We start from the raw sequence: 12,636 nt of genomic DNA, 5'->3' as shown, positions 1-12,636 counted from the left end.
AAATGGTTCTGTTCGCTATTTTTGTTTTTTCCGTAGGTTCTGAATGATGCTTATATAAGTACCAACAGTATTCTTGCAACTCCAGGTAAAACCAATTCCAAAGAAAATCCTACCGTCTGGCATGAAAAATTAAAGACATACACAAGAATTAAGTGTCATTCATTTGTTGTTGCAGTTAATAATTCTAGGTAATCACACCTATAAATAGGTACAGAAATGTAAGTAATTACAAACCTAGATTATTGAGGTAAGTAAATGAATGTGTTACTTAAACACAAATCAGTCAGTTTTAACATCCAATGTTGCATAACCGTTTGGCACAGAAAGCAACACACTAACCCCTTTTACTAGTTATTGGTATTTTTCATAGCTAAAACGCACATACCAGAGCTCAAGAACACCTTCAGGGTAGAACTTTCTGGCTAAAAATGCTTTTTATAGATTTGCCTTTGTTCTTTAAAGGATGCCACAAATATTACGCCCAAATACACCTCTTTGTCTATCAAATTAGGGACTTAATCACTCTCCAAAATGGCCGTTGTACGAGTTTTATGGACGACATGACCAAATGCTCTGTAGTATCCTCTTCCTCCCTATACAAAACACAAAGGGTATCCTTATCCTTTCTGTTTCTATAATTTTCTTTTAATTCTCGCAATTTATCCTTGTTTTCATAAATATTACTGTCGCATTAGTGTCAAGTTCACCTATGCAGTCTCTTCTGCCATTACTATTCATAAACCTCAGTTTGGTAATTTCTGCTTTTCTTGCTTCTATTTTTCTTTTAATTTCATTTGCCTCTTAATTTTTGTTTCATTTTTAAATTCTTGTTTTTCTCATACTTTCTTACTTCTTCAATTTTAATATAATATTCATTGCATATTTCTTTGATACTTTTTCTCCAACATTCCCCATATGGTTCTCTTATTTGATCTTCCACTGCTTTCTTAATTAGCCATTTGTCATCTGATGTTATGAAATAACATCGCATTTTTCATACTGTTTTCTATTTTCAACTGGCTGTATTCCTATTTCTGTTATTCGCCCCCAGTATGGTGGGTAGAAACCTGTTTAAACACTCCTTTCATAATTTTGTACTGTTTACTCTCTAGGTCTTTCATTTTCTTTTTATTACAATCATGTCTAAATATTTGCAAACATTGTAGGTACTACTACTGTCTCATAGCTCTTTATTCTCACTAACAATGCCAAATCTCCTACTCTGTTACTGTCTCTATACTTCCTAACTTCCTGTACCATGTAGCCTATTCTATTATTGCTTCCCTTTTGCTTATGCTGAGACTTTGGTTTCCTTTATCCTAGTACCATACTTCTAATTATTTATATTCCTTAAATGTTTTTATCCTTCGAAGTTTCTTAAAACCTCGTCCTTTTAATTCCATGGTTGATTTGTTTTCGGAGGAAATTGGGAGAAACAAAAATCCATGAAAGGACACATTCATATCTTATACATGCAAAACAATACATCTCTCTGAAGTGCAAAGAATGTACAGATATAATTGTGTACGTTTGGTGGTACATATTTGTTTAAGCTTAATTCTAAAAACTTTTTGTTGTCTTATGGAGAGAAAGAATGAGTCGACAAACTGAAGAGAAAAGAGTTGAGAGAAAACTTAATCAGGATTAATGGATGTGATGGCCATTGCATTCTGCTTCATTGCAACGATGTTGTCAGCACATTTTATATCGTCTGGTCTTTGAGAAATGATAACAAGTGAAGCAGATGTCTGCATTGACATTAACAATGCCATGCTGTTATGAAACGCAAGGGTGCTACTATAGCGTGAGGTCTACCACACTATAGCGTGAGGTCTACCTCCCGTTAGCACTATAGCGTGAGGTCTACCTTTGAATTATTCGTCCCTCATAGATAAAACACATTTCATACATTTGTTTAAGCAATAAACACTCAATTTAAACATATTTTAGAAATGTCTTAAAATGATAATTGGAATTTTAATTACATTGAAAAACAAAATTAATAAAGGTAAAAATAAACGTTATCATATATTTCCATATTTATTCTAGCGATACAAAACAATAAACACTTAATTGAAACATATCTTAGAAATGACTTAAATAGATAATTGGATTTCTAATTACATTTAAAAAAAGGAATAAAGGTAAAAATAAACATGTTATCGGTCTACTGCTAAATTATTCGTCCCTCATAGATAAAACACATTTCATGCATTTGTTTAAGCAATAACCACTTAATTTAAACATATCTTAGAAATGACTTAAATGGATAATTGGATTTCTAATTACATTAAAAAAAGGAATAAAGGTAAAAATAAACATGTTATCATATATTTCCATACATTTATCCTAGCGGTACACACTTCGTACATCTTCTAAGAAAGACACAAATAGATCATTGAAATTTTTTCTCATCACCTTCCAGCAAAAATAATCAAGATGACACTGGAACAGCTGACGACCAACACCTCGCATTAATCTCTTCAGAATCATCGTTTTAGCGTCCAACCACGATCGCTCAATTGCCTGTGTGTGTGCTCCTGTCGCTGGATCCACATAATATTGCTGGTGGTTCACTGTAGAATGCTGGTACCCCATGGCATTTAGGTTGCGGAAGGTCCAAGCTTGTCGCGTGGTAGACCTCACCCTCCGCCTGGGTAGGCGACATATGGCGGTAGACCTCACGCTATAGTAGCACCAACGCAAGAGACGATATACCATGTCCATATTCGTTGTTAAAGTTTCCTTTACAACTAAGTAACGAAGCCAGATTTGGTTTACAGTGAACGCTGTTATGTATTATTGTAATAATGTACTGTATTGAGCTCAACATTGCATCATATTGCATTAATAAAACACGTTTAAGATTGTACATAACTGAAATAATGTATTTTGATATTAGGGTTCAAGCATTTATTGATTACCTCAAAGATAGGATGTGATTCTTTCTACTTTTTTACTGCAGTAGGATTTAGGTCTTTCAAGATCGATGCTCCTATGTTTGTTATGAGTTTTTGGTTTTTAAGATTGTTTACGAGGCTTGATGCTCAGTTTAGAGTTGGTTGCTGGAAGCCCAGAGCCAAGAGCAATGTAGCCTCTTATCATACATTAAAGTGTTATGTATACACCTGCGTTTGATTCAACATAACAATAAGAAATTGACAATGCAGATGCGATACCCCTGGATAATTACTAATAATTATTCACTTATTCACAGGGGAGTAATATGCTGAAATCAACAGACAATCAACCAACATAAAATATAAAATTAGCGATGACGATGACCCGATGACGAATACACACAGAGATCAGAGAGCAGCAGAAGAAAAATTTATTGCATGAGAAGCAAAAGAAAAAGGCTAATGAGGATTTCCTATGCAACCAACCTGAAGAATTACATCAAACATTAGCAAACAAAACAAGAAAAAAAAGTGAATTTTATTTTTGGGTAGGATACAAAAAAGGTAGGAAGTTACAAGGTGACTTTAGAACAGTAGCCTAACCTATTCAAGGTATCAAGGTAAGCAGTCAAAATGCCTCTTGACATTGAACATCCTGAATGATTTAGCATCACAGATGAACCCAATTCTGTTGTAACACGATGGCAACAGTGGTGTAAGGAATTTAAGATTTATTTAGAAGCATTTGGGAATATGATGGATGCCCAAAAGAAGGCATTATTACTTCATACAGGAGGTAGAGAAGTTCGGGAAGTGTTTAAGACATTGCACCCTATAGATAACATAAGTGAAGCTGCAATTAAGGCTCTTACCACATATTTTGCTCCTCGGGTCAATAAACGGATTTTGAGCGAAGCGAAAAATTTATTTTTGGGTAAGATGGCCATGTCGTCCTGATGGAAGTTCCTATTAGGTAGCTTCCTTGGGTATATTACAACTACGGCGATATTCCCAGAGAATTTACCTTAAGGTACCCAGAATTCTAACTCCTGGAGCTAATATCCCTAATAAAAGAACCAGGGATATCGCAAAATATCAGCGGACGTATTCTTGACACGCCACATGGCAATCTGTACCCCGAACAGAGTTAATACTTCGTAGGGGTCAAATGGCAAGAAAACGAAAACCAAAAGAGAGGGGGGAGCCGTTCGTAAGGTATCTCTCCTCTCCCGTTTCGTAAGCGTGCCCTGCGCCGCTCGCGGCGCCATCTGTACTCCTTGTAGCGATACACGAGGTGCTACAGATACTGTATGTAGGGAGGGGACCTACAGCCCCTTCTTTTTTTTTTTTTTTAAAGAAAGGGGCAAGGCGGGTCCATCAGGACGACATGGCCATCTTACCCAAAAATAGATTTTTCGCTTTGCTCAAAATCCGTTTTTTGGGCTCAAGCCATGTCGTCCTGATGGAAGTATACCAGAGCATTACTGTATCTGTGGATTCTCAAAACGTGCCTTACTCCCCAGAAGTATTTCCCCGGCCGACTCGACCTAGAGACCTAAGATGTTACCGTTATACATCTTTTCAACTAACCATAAACCATGATAGAGCTTCCTGCCCCCTATAGGGAAGAGTCCTACTAGACTCTGGGAAAGTCTCGAAGAGTACATATAACTATGTATAAATCACTGGCAAGCCAATATAGTGGTCTCACCCTATATAAAGTAAAGCATAGTTTGTAAAGAACTACTGCGTCAAAATGAAATATCGACCAGTTCCACGTTCGATACTGAGTTGGACAAAGGTTTATATCTGTGTAAGAAGAAACTTGCAACAAAAGCTTGCACCAAGGAACAGACTATTATAGTTATCCCCGATAAACATACATAGGATGAATGCTCAATTAATGATAAGAAATTGACATAGGTGAAGGAGACGCAAGGTTCCCAAGAACAAGTTTATTGACAAACAATAAATAGACATGGTTACAACAATTATATACATATAAGAGGTGGATAACCAAAGATTTGCATAAGCATGGTAGTAAACAGATACTTGTTTATCTGAAAGAAAAACATTAGAGCCACATTCACATACCGAGGTATCAAAGATAAAAGTCTGTGTTACTAGCCACTCACATTAGCGTCCAAAACGCCCGGCACACATGTCTGTACTTATGCTAAGTTCACCTTGAAAACGGAACAGATAACGTGGGCAACCCGTGACCTTACACTTAGTTATAGCACCGCATATAACTACACACTCACCCTGGAATTAATAGTCCCAATTAAATCCATTGTTCCTCGCAGAGTTAAACAGCAGGGTTAACGACGCAGCCCACTGCTACCACAAACCTCTTTAGTTGCTCCACTTGTTTCGCATAGTGGCGAAAGAACACCCTGGAAGACTTCCAGCCAGTGAATGAACGCAGCTATTCAAAATCCATACAGTTAAAGAAATTTAAGGATGAGGCAACTTTCCTCGGATCATGACCTGCGGGTGAACTGTCAGGATCCGCTCTGCGAATAAATTATGTAATTTTTGCCCTGAGTTGTTTCAAAGATAAATTTGAGCCCGATGTTTCTCCTCTGAACAGTTGACCCCCCCTGAAGTCTGGCATTCTACGGGACAGAGTTGCATCTTCTTTCAGAGGGCAGATTCTCCAGGGACCCCACCTGTTGGTGGGTATCTCGTTCTTAGCGAGAAACGTAGGGTCCGGAAACAGGTTCAGTTCTCCCCCATCCAGGAACTGAACACGACCTTCCTCTCTCGAGAGGGCTACAATCTCTCTAACCCTGGTCCCGGACATGAGTGCAAATAGGAAGATAACCTTTTGGGTCAAATCCTTCAACGCACACTCCTCATTATTCAGTAATAAGGCGAAGTGAAGGACTTTATCCAAAGACCATGAAATAGGCTTTGGAGGTGCTGAAGGCCTGAGCCTAGCGCAGGCTTTCGGGACTTTATTAAAGATCTCATTAGCGAGGTCTACCTGGAAGGCATATAGGATGGGTCTTGTCAAAGCAGACTTACACGTAGAAATCGTGTTAGCTGCCAGCCCCTGCCCGTGGAGGTGGATGAAGGACAAGCAGAAGTTTGTCGAGATCTCATGCGGATTCTTCTCTTTGACAAAGGCCACCCATTTTTTCCAAGCTGACTCATATTGCCTTCTAGTAGACTTGCACTTATACTCCTCTAGGAAGTCAATGCTGTCTCTCGAGATCCCGAACCGCTTCTTCACCGCTAGGGAGAGAAAATCATCAGCTGCTGAGTCCGGGTTTTCTGTAATGAAGCGCAGACAGTCGACTTCTGGACTCACTGGGTCAGAACTGGGTCCGGCAGCGGTAGAAACTTCAACCGTAGTTCCAGTGCCAGAGGGAACCCCACGCTGTTCGGCCACTTGTGGGCCACTATCGCTGCTACTCCATTGAAGGATCTCAGTTTGTTGAGGACCCTCAACAGTAGATTGTGAGGAGGGAACAGATAGATCCTGGACCATCTGTTCCAGTTAAGGGACATTGCGTCCACTGCTTCCGCTAAAGGGTCCTCGTACGGGGACACGTACCGGGGCAACTTCTTGTTGTCTTTCGTCGCAAAGAGGTCTATCTGCAGTTCCGGGACTTGACTCGAGATGAAGCAGAATGATCCTGCGTCTAGAGACCATTCCGACTCTACCGGTGTAAACCTGGATAGAGCGTCCACTGTCACATTGCGGACTCCTTGAAGGTGAACTGCCGACAGGTACCACTTCTTCTTTTCCGCCAGTCAGAAGATGGCCAACATCACCTGTTTGAGAGGTGGGGACCTCGATCCCTGTCGATTCAAGCATTTCACAACCACCTCGCTGTCCAGCACCAACCTTATGTGGATCGAGTGACGCGGGGAAACTTTCTTTAAGGTGAGAAGCACTGCCATAGCTTCTAGAAAGTTTATGTGAAAGGTCTTGAATAGCTTGGACCAGGTCCCTTGGACCTTCTTCCGATGAGAGTGACCTCCCCACCCCTCCGTCGAGGCGTCTGTGTGAATCGTCACCGACGGGGGAGGTGGTTGGAGAAGTACCGACTTCTTTAGTTGTCTGGCTTGGGACCACGGTCTGAGAAGAGTACGTAGACGAAGCGGAACTGGACTTCTCAGATCTCTTCGCGCGTTTGATGCAAAGCTTCTCCATACTCCGGCTGCATCCTTCAGCTGTGCTCTTAGCACCGGGTCTCTTACCGACGCAGACTGGAGAGAGCCCAGTACCCTCTCTTGTTCGCGTCTTGATATCCTTTCGGATTCTAGAAGTCTCTTGATAGACCTCGCTATCTCCTTCCTTTTCATCATTGGGAGGGAGAATCGGTGTGACACTAGGTCCCAGTGAATTCCCAACCACTGGAACCTCTGAGATGGAGAAAGACGAGACTTCTTTCTGTTGATCTTGAACCCTAGATACTCTAGGAACTGAATCACCTGTAGGGAAGCTTACAAGCATTCTGCCCTGGATGCTGCCCACACCAGCCAGTCGTCCAGGTAGGCTACCACCTGGATCCCTTTTAGGCGTAATTGTTTGAGAGCTGCGCTCGCAAACTTCGTGAAAATCCTTTGGGCTATGTTTATCCCTAATGGCATGGCTCTGAAGGCGTATAGTCTTCGTTGTAGCTCGAATCCTAGGTAGGGGGAGAGACGGCGGCTGATTGGAACGTGCCAATAGGCGTCTGACAAGTCTATGGAGACGGTAAATGCCCTCTTGGGCAGTAAGGTCCTTATGTGTTGCAGTGTTAACATCTTGAACTTGTCGTTCACTATGAACTTGTTGAATGACGACAAGTCCAGAATGACTCTGAGTTTCCCCAAGTCTTTCTTGGGAACACAAAACAGCCTCCCTTGGAATTTGATGGACTTTACCCTTCGAATCACATTTTTTTCCAACAGTTCTTGAATTTACTCCTCCAAAACGGGGGTGGAGTGTTGGAAAAACCGAGGGCACAAGGGTGGAGTGCTGTACCAGCTCCAGCCCAGTCCATTCTTGAGTAGGTTGTTGGCCCAGGGATCGAAGGTCCACCGATCCCAAAAATTCTGAAGTCTCCCTCCTACCAGCATCATCTCACTTCGATTGCTGTCCTGCAGTCTTGCCTCCCTGACCTCGACCACCTCTGGATCCCCTTCCCCTTGAGGGGCATCTAGACGAGCCTCTGGCCGCTCCTCTAGGTTTCGCTCGAAAGGTAGTCGACTGCCCTTCGAACGCTGGGTTGAAAGCCGGGGATTGCGATGACACGGCCTGGGGCACCCATTGGAAAGTGCTGCTGTTGTCGTTGCTGTCTAAAAGGCCTGGCTGGCCGGGAGGGTAGCCCATATCTCATCGTCTTCCCCTTCGGTTGGGGACCCTCGTCGGGGGAAGACTTCCTCTTGAGGGACAGGCCCCACTTCAGGAGAAGATTTCTGTTCTCCGTGGCGGCCTTGTCCACCACCTCCTTGACTGCATCGTTAGGGAAAAGGTCCTTGCCCCAGATGTTGGAGGAGATCAGCTTCCTTGGCTCGTGCCTCACTGTCGCCGAAGCGAACACAAACTCTCTACAGGCGCTCCTCGCCTTGACAAAGCTATAGAGATCCTTGGTCACCGTGGCCAGATGGGTCTTGGCCACCACCATAAACATCTCGTGGACCTTAGGGTCGCTCGCTATTGTCTCGAGAGTGGTCTGGAGAGACATCGAAGCCGCTAAACGTTCCTTCGTCTCGAGCTCCCTCCGCAGGAGGAAGTCAGACAGCCTAGGGAGATTCTCGCTGAACTGCCGTCCGGCAATATCGGCGTCCAACTTCCCGACCGAAAAGGTAAGATGAACGTCCTTCCAGTCCTTGTTGTCCATCGGCAGGGCTAGAGACGAGGGCTTACACTCCTCCAAGGAGGGGCATGGCTTGCCAGCCTTGACTGCTTTAAGAACGGCCGCGAACCCCTTCTGCAGAAAGGGGAAAGCTCTAGCCGGAGAAGATACGAAGGAAAGGTGCTTCTTACTCAAAGCAGCAACTTTCGAGTTCGAGAAGCCCCTCTCCTTCATTGCAGATGACAGCAAAGCTTGAGCCTTGGCGTGGTCCATAACGATCACCTCCTTCGGCTCCGTCTCCTCCTTAGACGCCGGCTCCTTCTTCAGACGGACGTAACAGTCCGGATACGCCCCTTTGCTGGGCCAGAATTCCACCTCCTCAAGGGGAACCGAACCCAGTTTCTCCGACATGACGATCTTCCCGACCGTCATCGGCATGTGCTCAGCATATCTCCACGGGATAGCATCTGAGCACACAGGAAGGTCTTTCACGTTGAGCTTTTTCTGGGGCCCACGTGACGCTGCAAGTCTCTGCATCTGCAGTTCCATTGCAGCCGCCTTCTCACTATTCTCCTTCTGCATCTGTTGGATCATACCAACGATGGAGGAGAGAGCCTGTCCCAGCTCTGCTGGAAGAGCGGACGAAGTTGAGGGAACAGGTTCAGGGGCCTGAACTGGAGCGGCTGACGGCTCGACAACCTCTTCTTCTTCGGCGTCTGGAGCCTGATCTTCGTCCTGGCCCCCTGCCAGGAGGTCCTCTTCCAGACGTTCGGACACGTCCGACATCCTGTCAACCAGCTGAATGTCCTGCATGGCGACCGCCACTTCAGCATCTACTGGGATCTGGACTAGAGGGATCTCCGGCCGAGGCTGGGGGATCACTGCATCAGTTGAAGCCCTGGGAAAGAGGTAAGCCCTCATCTTCTCACTGGGAAGATAAGGTCCGGAGGTGTTCTTCTGGAAGCCCCTTACCCAGGTACGAAGCTTCTCCCTCGCTGCATCCCTTGACTCCGCCGTCCTAGGGGAATCAAAAGCCTCAGCCAACAGGTTAGTGCATACCGAACATACCTGAGGGTCCCAGTAACAGAGATCATCCTTGGAGGCTGCGCAAGCCGCGTGCCTCCTACACAGATCATGTCCGCAGAAGTTCCTGCTACAGACGTTGCAGAAGACGTTACCGCACTTCGGAATTTCCTCCTGTAAAAGAAGAAAACTTCCATGAGTATCAGGTGAACTGCATAACACATGGATATATATTAACATATAAAAATAGAAAGGGAAGACACACACTTATGTTTCCCACACAGTCAATTGCTGCAGCCTTCCAGATAATAAAATCAAATGGTTAGTCTTTTCTAGAGTAACCAATGCCAATATTCCCAAAGGAAATAGGTGTAGCTCACACCTAAAGTATAATTTTAAGAAACTGGATAATAGACAAGAAAGAACTCACTTTCTATATCTGTAAGGCAACACCAAGGGGTTGTGCAAGGCAACACAAGCATGTTAGAAAACACAGCGTTGTAACACTACCATACTATAGTTTTCTCCCCACAGCATATACTATACTGTGGAATACTGATACAGTATAGGAGGTAATGTGCCGGCCGGCACTCGCCGGCCGGCACTTACCATAGCTAGATCTAAAGTATACAACTTAAGAACTATAAGGCGGCAGAGCTCTGGTTCAGATGCATGTGCCGGCCGGCCGTGACTGCCGGCCGGCAGCTACGCTAGGTAGCGCCCGGCTGCCGGCCACCACTCCTAGCGGTCGGCAGACGAGGCGAGATAAAGGCCGGCCGGCAGAGGTATACAACCGATGCCGGCCGGCAGCAACAGAACTAGAGTACTCCGACTGCCCGGCTGCCGGCCACCTAGGCCGGCAGTCGGTAGAGTACAACACTAGAAGAAAACAGAATGGATGCCGGGCTAAGAGGCTATACTACCTCAATGCCCAACAAACCGAAAGAGTGCCCAAAGGAAGGGGAGAATCTAATTCAAGCTTCCTAACCACTGCCGACTGGCTCTACAGACAGGCGTGGATGAGGGACCAAGGGAGGACCGGGCAGCACTCAAAGCAGCAGACCTTTGCTGGCCGGCACACTCTGCCGGCCGGCAAGGGACTAAGTCAGCTCCACATCCTAACCTATGCAAGGTAGAGATGTAGAATGACAAACAGTAGTGGAACATTACGGAAAGGACAGAGGGGAAGGGACAAAGAGGGTCCTACCAACCTTGCAATAGTTAAGGATCACCCACCGCCAAGAAAACTCATCTTAGTCTAAGGGAGATCCGAGGAGGGAGGCCAGCAATACTTGCTACCTACCACCGAACCAAAGCAAGGAAGGCGTTGCCATTCCCGGGTGAGGGATCTCAACCCCACCATCCGGAACAACAACAAGGACTAGTGTGAAGGATCATAGAAAGAAGGACTCATATCGTATAGAGACCTTCGAAAGTGACCGAAGGAGGCTAAGCCTCCTAAGTCTGTATCAGTCTAGCGAGGGAGACTCTACCCCAAGCCAAACGAGACAGACTCAGACTAATAACTCTGTTCCGTCCCCTCTCTGAAGCCAGACTTGCTGGAACAGGAAGGAACAGAACACCCTAATATAGTAATATCGAAGGTTAATTCGGATACACCACTAGAGTTAAGCCCAAGGCTTACGCAGATGGAAAGGGATTGCACACCTTCTCCGAAGAGAAGGGAGCAACCGGGGAAAGCAAGAAAGTATACCAAGGCCCCAAGACAACCTAGCTTAGGCACAGGGAGAATCGATTACCTAAATCACCGAAACTCACTCGTATACCATCTTGGAAGAACTCAGCATAATCTTATAGGTATAACGTTGCCTAACGCTTCAATAAAATTATATAAAAACACTAGGAAATCTGAATATCATGCAGGAAAGTACAAGGACCAGACGACTAGGCTACAAGGTCTAGCGTAGGCCAACCTAGGCGAATCCTTCGCCAAGGCACCAATACTAAAAGCATCAAAAAAGAAATCCCAATTAAGCTAAGCAGCTAAATTTATTAAAGCAAAACAGCCGGGAACGTCGCTCTGGCTAACAAAATAACTCCTATTTAGTGAGCGACAGCGTCCAGGACGCCTCCAGCAGGCAACACCTCTTGTAACAAAGATAACTCTCTTATTCACTTTAAAATTTACCAAGAGCCTACATTTGTACATAAAAGAAATGGTACTCAACTTATCGGAGGCAGAAGAAGTTGGAGAAAGCATAAATGCTGAGATAAATCCAAGATTTGCTAGAAACACAGGGAAAAACACCGAGTTGTTAAGCTACGCAAAAAGGAATACAGATGGCGCCGCGAACGGCGTAGGGCACGCTTACGAAACGGGAGAGGAGAGATACCTTACGAATGGCTCCCCCCTCTCTTTTCGTTTTCGTTTTCGTTTTCTTGCCATTTGACCCCTACGAAGTGTTAACTCTGTTCGGGGTACAGATTGCCATGTGGGTGTCAAGAATACGTCCGCTGATATTTTGCGATATCCCTGGTTCTTTTATTAGGGATATTCGCTCCAGGAGTTAGAATTCTGGGTACCTTAAGGTAAATTCTCTGGGAATATCACCGTAGTTGTAATACACCCAAGGAAGCTACCTAATAGGAACTTCCATCAGGACGACATGGCTTGAGCCCAAAAAATTTTTTGATAGGTATCAATCTACAGCACAGGCATATCAGAAAGAAAATGAAAGCTTAGATGCATTTATGATGAGACTAAACAATTTAGCTGTTTCACATGAATTTCTAGAATTAGGAAATGTTATCATAGATTAAGTTATTGCACATTGCACATCACAAGAGCTGATAAATAAATTATTGCAAGACAAAGTCATTGATAATAGGCAGAGCTTTATAAACCTCAAATAGGCAAAGTAACATAAAGGTAGTTCTACAATTAATAGAATGGAATA

This window comes from Palaemon carinicauda, chromosome 10 (genome assembly GCF_036898095.1).
Source record: "Palaemon carinicauda isolate YSFRI2023 chromosome 10, ASM3689809v2, whole genome shotgun sequence".
NCBI lineage: Eukaryota > Metazoa > Arthropoda > Malacostraca > Decapoda > Palaemonidae > Palaemon > Palaemon carinicauda.
The sequence above is the reverse complement of the archived record's forward strand: the minus strand, read 5'-3'. Positions refer to the sequence as shown.